We start from the raw sequence: 7,677 nt of genomic DNA, 5'->3' as shown, positions 1-7,677 counted from the left end.
TATCTTTTCCTAAAATCTGTACCGAATTACTTCACTGAGAAGTTTCTGAGGATGTACAGCCAGGACCAGAGGTCACACGTTTTACCTGCGTTGGGTCACTCGCCTGGAGAGCCTGTCCACAGCCCCCTGGCCTCACTCCACAGAGCCTGATTTGCTGGGCAGGTGGATCTGCTTGTTCAGTTTCTGATTAACTCACGGGTTATCAGGATGCTGTTGCAGGGAGACCCAGAGCTGGGAAACACCGCTATAGACCAGCACATCTTCACATTTTGTTCTACATGGATCATCTTGAGGGTATGATTAAACATCTAATCTCTAATGAAAAAAAGCCATGTTTATAGCTCTTTCCAAAATGTCCCATAGATATTCAGAAATAAGGATTTTTTTTTTAATACAAAAGAACTTAATTCTTCCGAACGTCGTATCTGTGCCACCTGCAGTTGCAGCCACGTTCAAGGTAGAGACTGACGAGCTTGATACAATGGATGTTTAGGATTATCTCTTGCAAGGAAAATGGAGAAAATGTGCTTTCTTAATATTGCTTTTTAAACCTAGGTATGTTGGCCATTTTAGGGTTTACTTATATGATGTAAAAAGTACCTACCAGGGCAATAGTTTAAAAACCCCTATTTGCAAAGCTTATAAATGCTTCTGTGGCTTCTAACTTAATTGTTATAGACAGCCTTTTCTCCATCTCTCATTTACTCTGCTCCAGGCCTGCCCATGCCTCAGCTCTGTCCAGCTTGAATTAAAATGTTATTTGGGTTGGGAAGTGTTAACGATCCCCTAACACTTCTTGGCTGTCCAATCTCAGCTCAGAATAGCTTTCTCACCAGGCACTCTTCAGGGGCTGATGGTCTGCAGGCCTCGCCTGGCCCAAACGTGTCTTGTCAGCCCACAGAGGCATGTGGTTTAGGTGTTGGCTGGTTTGAGAAGTAATCTGAGCATGACACTGGCCAGGCACACACTTCATTTTGCCACAGTCTTCACTATGCCCTACTGGCCAGTCTGGCCGATGCATCCTTTATGTTAGTGTTGAGCCTTTCCCGAGTAGCTCTGATTGACTTCTGAAAGTCACGTTACCTCAATCTCCCTTTCTCTCTTTACATACCTGTCTGGTGACTATATATACACACTACATTTAGTAAATACACTAGGTAACTATATATAGTGCATAAACTATGTGTGCACCAAATGTTTTAGATTAATATTCACTCCTTTTCCCTCAGAAAGTGATTCTTCCTTCTTAACACCTGGATTTATTTTTAGGATGTTTAAATCATTCGAATGATTTTGTTTAAGTCATTTAATTTAAATAATTGTAAAACATTTAAACTACGTGTACTGGCTGGGAGCCGTGGCTCATGCCTGTAATCCCAGGACATCAGGAGGCCAAGGTTGGTGGTTTGCTTGAACCCAGGCGTTCAAGACCAGCCTGGGTAACATGGAGATGCCCTGCCTGTCTGGGTGCTGTGGCTCACTCCTGTAATCCCAACACTTTGGGAGGCTAAGGCAGGTGGATTACCTGAGGTCAGCAGTTTGTGACCAGCCTAGTTAACATGGTGAAACCCCCTCTCTACTAAAAGTACAAAAACCAGCTGGGTGTGGTGGTGGGCGCCTGTAATCCCAGCTACTCGGGAGGCCGAGGCACAAGAATTGCTTGAACCGGGGAGGTAGCGTTTACCGTGAGCCGAGATAGCACCACTGCACTCCAGCCTTGACGGCAGAGCAAGACTCTGTCTAAAAAAAAAAAAAAAAACGCTTTGCCTTTACGAAAAACAAAAGTTAGCTGGGTGTGGTGGAACTCGCCTGTAGTCTCAGCTACTCAGGAGGCTGAGGCAGGAAGATCGCTTGAGCCCGGGAGGTTGAGGCTGCAGTGAGCTGTGATGGCACCACTAAACTACAGCCTGGGTGACAGAGTGAGACTCTGTCTCAAAAAGTGAAAATAAGAAAATATATGAAATATATGTACTGAATACCACTCCATCCTAAGAGTGAAGCACATCTTACTCACCGCTGTGTATCTAATGTGAGGGTATCATCCCCACTCTAATAAATAAGGACACAGAGGCAGTAAAATTTTTTAATAATTATCAGGTGAAATTTCTGGTAAAATTTCAATACTGTCATTGTACTTGTAAAATATACGTAAGGCTGGGCACGGTGGCTCATGCCTGTCATCCCAGCACTTTGGCAGGTCGAGGCAAGAGGATCACTTGAGTCTAGGAGTTCAAGACCAGACTAGGCAACATAGTGAGACCCCAGTTCTACAAAAACTTTCAAAAAAAAAAGCCAGGCATGGCATTCCATACCGATTGTGCCAGTTAGTCGGGAAGCTAAAGTGGGAGGATGACTTGAGCCTGGGAGGTCGAGGCTACAGTGAGTTAAGATTGTGTCACTACACCACAGCCTGGGTGACACAGAAAGTCCCTGTCTCAAAAAACAAACAAACAAACAAAACCAAATAAAAAAAATTAAGAAGCTGGTGAGCATATCTGCATGCCAGGAGGGTGTATCCCAACTCCATGGGGCCAGAGGCTCCTGTGCACGGGACCCTTTAAGACCCTGTCCTCTGAATCGCTTCATCTGCCTGTTCGTCTGTGTCCTTTATTATAACCTTATTAATGAACCATCAAATGTAAGTAAAGAGTTTTGCTGAGTTCTGTGACCTGCTCTAGCAAATGAATTGACCTCAAGAAGGGGGTGCTGGGAGCCTGATTTGCGGCCATTCAGTCAGAAGTGCGGTGGCTGGTATCTGACACGGGGACCATCTGATGGGACTGGGCCCTTTAACCTGTGGGATCTGATGCTCTCTCTAGGTAGACAGGGTCAGAGTGAAATTCAGTTACAGGACACCCAGCTGGTGTCCTCTGGAGAATTGTTTGGTGTGTGGGATTTAGTGAGACAAGATTTTTATTTTTTGGAGACAGGGTCTCATTCTGTCCCCCAGGCTGGAATGTAGTGGTACAATCATTGCTCATTGCAGCCTCAAACTCCAGGCTCAAGGAATCCTCTTGCCTCAGCCTCCAACAAACAGGGATCACAGGTGCACACCTCCAAGTCCTGCTAGTTTTCATATTTTTTGTAGAGATGGGGTCTTACTATGTTGCCCAGGTGGATCCTGAACTCCTGGCCTTAAGTGATCCAAAGTGCTGAGATTACAAGTGTGAGCCACTGTGCCTGACCCAGGAAAGTGTTTAACACAAGATCTGATACCTACTCAATGAGCAAATGGTTCAAACATAGTTTTGACTAAAATAACTCCTGTGGACATAAATATTGCTTTCTCAAGTGTGTTCCAATTACTCTGTCTTCAATCAATTCTTCTTCCCCATTTCCCTCTCCTCCTCCACTTCCTTCGCCTCCATTTTTTTATTTAACAGTGGCTCCAATTGTGAAACTTCCATTTGTGCCCCATTGAGAAATGAGCCAGAGAAAATCCCAAAGAGGTGCTCCACTCCCACCCGGACATCCCTGATCCCAAGTGGATGCTCCACTCCCACCCGGACATCCCTGATCCCAAGTGGACGCTCCACTCCCACCTGGACATCCCTGATCCCAAGTGGACGCTCCACTTCCACCCGGACATCCCTGATCCCAAGGGGACGCTCCACTCCCACCCAGACATCCCTGATCCCAAAGAGGTGCTCCACTCCCACCCAGACATCCCTGATCCCAAAGAGGTGCTCCACTCCCACCCAGACATCCCTGATCCCAAAGAGGTGCTCCACTCCCACCCGGACATCCCTGATCCCAAGGAGATGCTCCACTCCCACCCAGCTTCTGGATTAAGGATTTAGGGCAACATACTTTCATGAAGGACTTCCTGATGAAATGAAGGTCACATTTGTTCAGGACGTTCTGAAGACATTTCTGGTAGTGTACCATCTTTATAGACGTTCCTCCCTACTATGACAAATCTGTTGAGAAATTAAATGAAGGAGACACTGAGAAGCCAAACCCCTTCTGGGCTCTTTAATTTCCAAATGAAATAGTAAAGGTGAGAGCATCTCACAACCATGAAGCAATTCAGCCTGACTTTTGGTGATTACAATAAAAAGGTAGGAAAGAACTCTCAGTGTTTAATATTTCAAAACAAATTTGTATTGCATGTTGACAAATTATAGCTGTATATACTTATGGGTACAAAGTGGTGTTGTGAGCTTTTAAGACAACGCAGAATATTCAGCATTCTGTGCTATTGATCTAAAAAACATCAAACTTATCCTCTGATCTCACTGAAGCTTTGTACCTTTGACTGTCCTGTCTCCGCTTTCCCAGCCCTCGGCCTCTGCAGCCACCATTCCCCTCTCTGCTGCTCTGAGTTCAATTGTTTTAATTCCACAAGTGAGGATATGCAGTGCTTGTCTTTCTGTGTTTGCCTTATTTCACTTACCGTAATGTTCTACAATTCCATCCATGTTGTCACAAATAACAGATTTTTTTTTCTTTTAAGGAACTGGATAATACTCCATTGTGTGTATAAGCTACAATTTCCTTATCCATTTTTCCCTTAATGGTCACTTAGGCTGATTTCGTAACTTGGCTATCGGGAATTGTGCTGCAATGAACTAAGCAGCGTGGATATCTCTTGGACCCACTGATTCCAAATCTTTAACACCGGGAAGTGGGGTTGCTGGAACTCATAGTTAATGTTTTTGTTTCACTTAACGTGGATGTCCCTCCAACTATTCTAAAGCGTGTCACAGATGATCTCAGTTGGGCTGGAGTCTTGCTTGACTTCATACTTTGCATTCTTCTGTCCTTAATGCAGTTTGGAAAGGAGCCAGTTATTTAGAAATGTGCTCCTGCTTTTCTAAACTATGTTCAAAAAAGAGTAAGCTTCCCTTGCACTCATGGCTGTGAATCTATGGGACTGTCCACAGTCAAGCACTGAGGATGAAGAACTGAGAAGACCCTGCAGATCCCAGGCCATTCTTGATGTTAGCTTTTCCCGTATGCGATGCTGTGGCATGGGACGGAGCTGGGGAAATTTATCATACTTGCTTCCAGTTAGAAGAGAGTTCCTTTTCAGCAGCTCAACAAAGACCTGCTGCTGATGGCCTCCTGGATGTGATGCCTCGCTCTGGGGCTACAAGTCCAGTTTAATTCAGCAGCTTTTTCCAGCTGTATGATAGGAAATAAAACAGACATTGGAGTAATGTGGAAGAAAGAGTCACAGTCCCTGCTCTTTTGTGATTTATACCCAGTGTACCTTGCCCCAATGTGGTCTTGGGTTGGTTATTCAACATCTCTTGTATATATTATCTTTGTATATACCTTAATATATTAATAGTTTAAAACCCCGGGATAATTTCCTGCATAAAGTAAGACTGGACTAAGTCCGCTTTTTGTATTGGTGAACCTGATTATGCACTGTTAACAGACAGTGCAGTAATTTCCAGAGATCATAGCACAACCACACTCTTCTGAACTAGTTTCTCTGTCTACAGCAGCCATATGTATTTAAACAAACCTCAAAGGGGGGTGGGGGGTAGAATTCTAAGTATTTAGAAAAGCCAGAAATTCAGTTTATAAACAACTGTTCAAAACCAAATGATTATGACGTCAATTAGCATTTCTAAAATCACTAGGTGAGTGGTATTTTGCTCATCATTTCTGTGACACATTCCAAGCAAGCATCATTGTATGGTATTTATCATGATGGAAGGTAGGTTGGCATTCTTTTGAAGTTCTGGTCATTCTCTTTTTTATGACACCACCCAGCACATCAGTCGGTTGTGAAAACGGACCTCCAGCACTCTCCTAGGTGTTGAAGACCTCTGTTAGCAAATCTCCACCTCCCCAACTCTCTTTGTATGAAAGCCCTCTTGTGACTGCTGGTGTCTTCAGATGGACAGAGTAGTGTGTGAGTGTGGGGGTGGGGGTGCGGTGCATGGTAATCAATGACCCCAACACAATGGGGGAGGATTTAAATGAGTAAACATGCACACATGTACACATACCTACACATGCACACACTCCCACACACACTCACAAGCAGACCTTCGTAAAAAAGTGCTTGTTAGTTAATGGAGTGACTTTCATTTTATATTCACTCTATTGCTACAAAAATTACAATGGCTGTAACAGTGTTTAATGCAGTACTAATGTCCACTCTAAAGATGAATTTGTTGCATAGAACATATTCCAAGCAAGAGGCTGTGCCTTGTGCTGGCTGCTTCATTTTCAGTATGGATGAGAACTGTCTCATGAGGCCAGTTGCAGGGAATTCCATGTGGGCATGATTCTCTCCTCAGCAAATATCTCTGGCAGAAGTGTTTTGTAGCAGAATTCTCAGGAGTTGCATGGGATTCTAAACATGAGTTCAGTGATGAAATCCAGATTTACAGTCTCATTTTCACCATGTTCTGCAAAAATGAATACAGCACAACAGGCACAGCCTTTGAGCCCTGATACTGTCATTTGTATCCAAAATGCCTCAGCTTAATTCTAAGTTTCTTGAAAAACAGAGAGTAGGTATCCATCAGAAAATCTAATGATACCAGTGGCCCAAGATTGTTTTCTTTGCCTGATGAAGTGTTACCCTTATCAGCATCAGCATCAAATAATATTTATTAAGCCCCCTCACAGGCCTGGTGCCATGCAGGGTAATATTTCTCTCTGCAGTTACCTCATTTTGCTAGTTTTCCAAATGCACCTGCCTGATTTTGTTGTAAAATCGGTTTCTTTCTTGTTAACAAAATAGGTTATTTTTGCACTAATTAAAATCACAAGATAATTGAGTTTGTTTGCAATTTTAATGAAAGTGGTTCAAAAGCTCTAAAGGGCCGGGGTGTTAAGTGTCACTGCAGCAAAGATGAACATACCACAGGGTTCCTTAGTCATCAACTGTGGACTCATTTGGAAAACGAGGATGAATCTGGGCATTCACAGCAGATGACACTTCCATTATCAGGACATAAATAAGCACTATGAATATGCATGGTACTTAGAAACAGGCATTTAATTTCCACAAAGACAGTCATTCTCCTTGATATGAGTTAGCTGCCTTTTGTAATTGTTCATTCTGCATTCTTTTTCTTCTAAAGTTTCCCCAGACAGTGGGAGCAGGGGGTGGGGGAAGAAAAATAAAACTACTAAAACAGATAAAATGTTAATTATAAATTATGGAAATAGATGTTTAAGTTTAGGATATTAACAGCTTCCCCCAACTTGCACTCCATTTGGAATCTGGAAATGTATTAGGTATTTCAACCCAAAGTGTATATCCAGATGATCTTTAAATATTAATGCAGGCCTCCAGGGCATGTGCCATTATAGCCAGGAAGTAGACATAAAGTAAAACTAAATATGTGCAATTACTTTTTCATAGTTATGAATTGCCTAACATTCTGTGAGCACTTCATGTACATTGCCTTGTTTATTTACTACATAACCCAATATGGGAGATAATTTTAGCACCCGCAGGCTTAGAAAGTTGGCAAATTTATCCAAGGTCACACCACCCTTGAGACCAGATTTAGCTCATTAAAAAAACTCACACACTTGGCCACTCCAGTGAACTGTCTCCATGGTCAGGGTTCTCAACATGGGTTCTAAAAAACACAGGTATTTCCCAAACCCTGCACAACAGGGCTATCAAATTTTGTCTGTAGGCAGAGTTTATTTTTGCAAGAAGTGAGGATGCATCAGCTAAGAGTGATATGAGTCTGA

Source organism: Rhinopithecus roxellana, chromosome 9, assembly GCF_007565055.1.
Source record: "Rhinopithecus roxellana isolate Shanxi Qingling chromosome 9, ASM756505v1, whole genome shotgun sequence".
NCBI lineage: Eukaryota > Metazoa > Chordata > Mammalia > Primates > Cercopithecidae > Rhinopithecus > Rhinopithecus roxellana.
Note: the sequence above shows the minus strand (reverse complement) of the source record.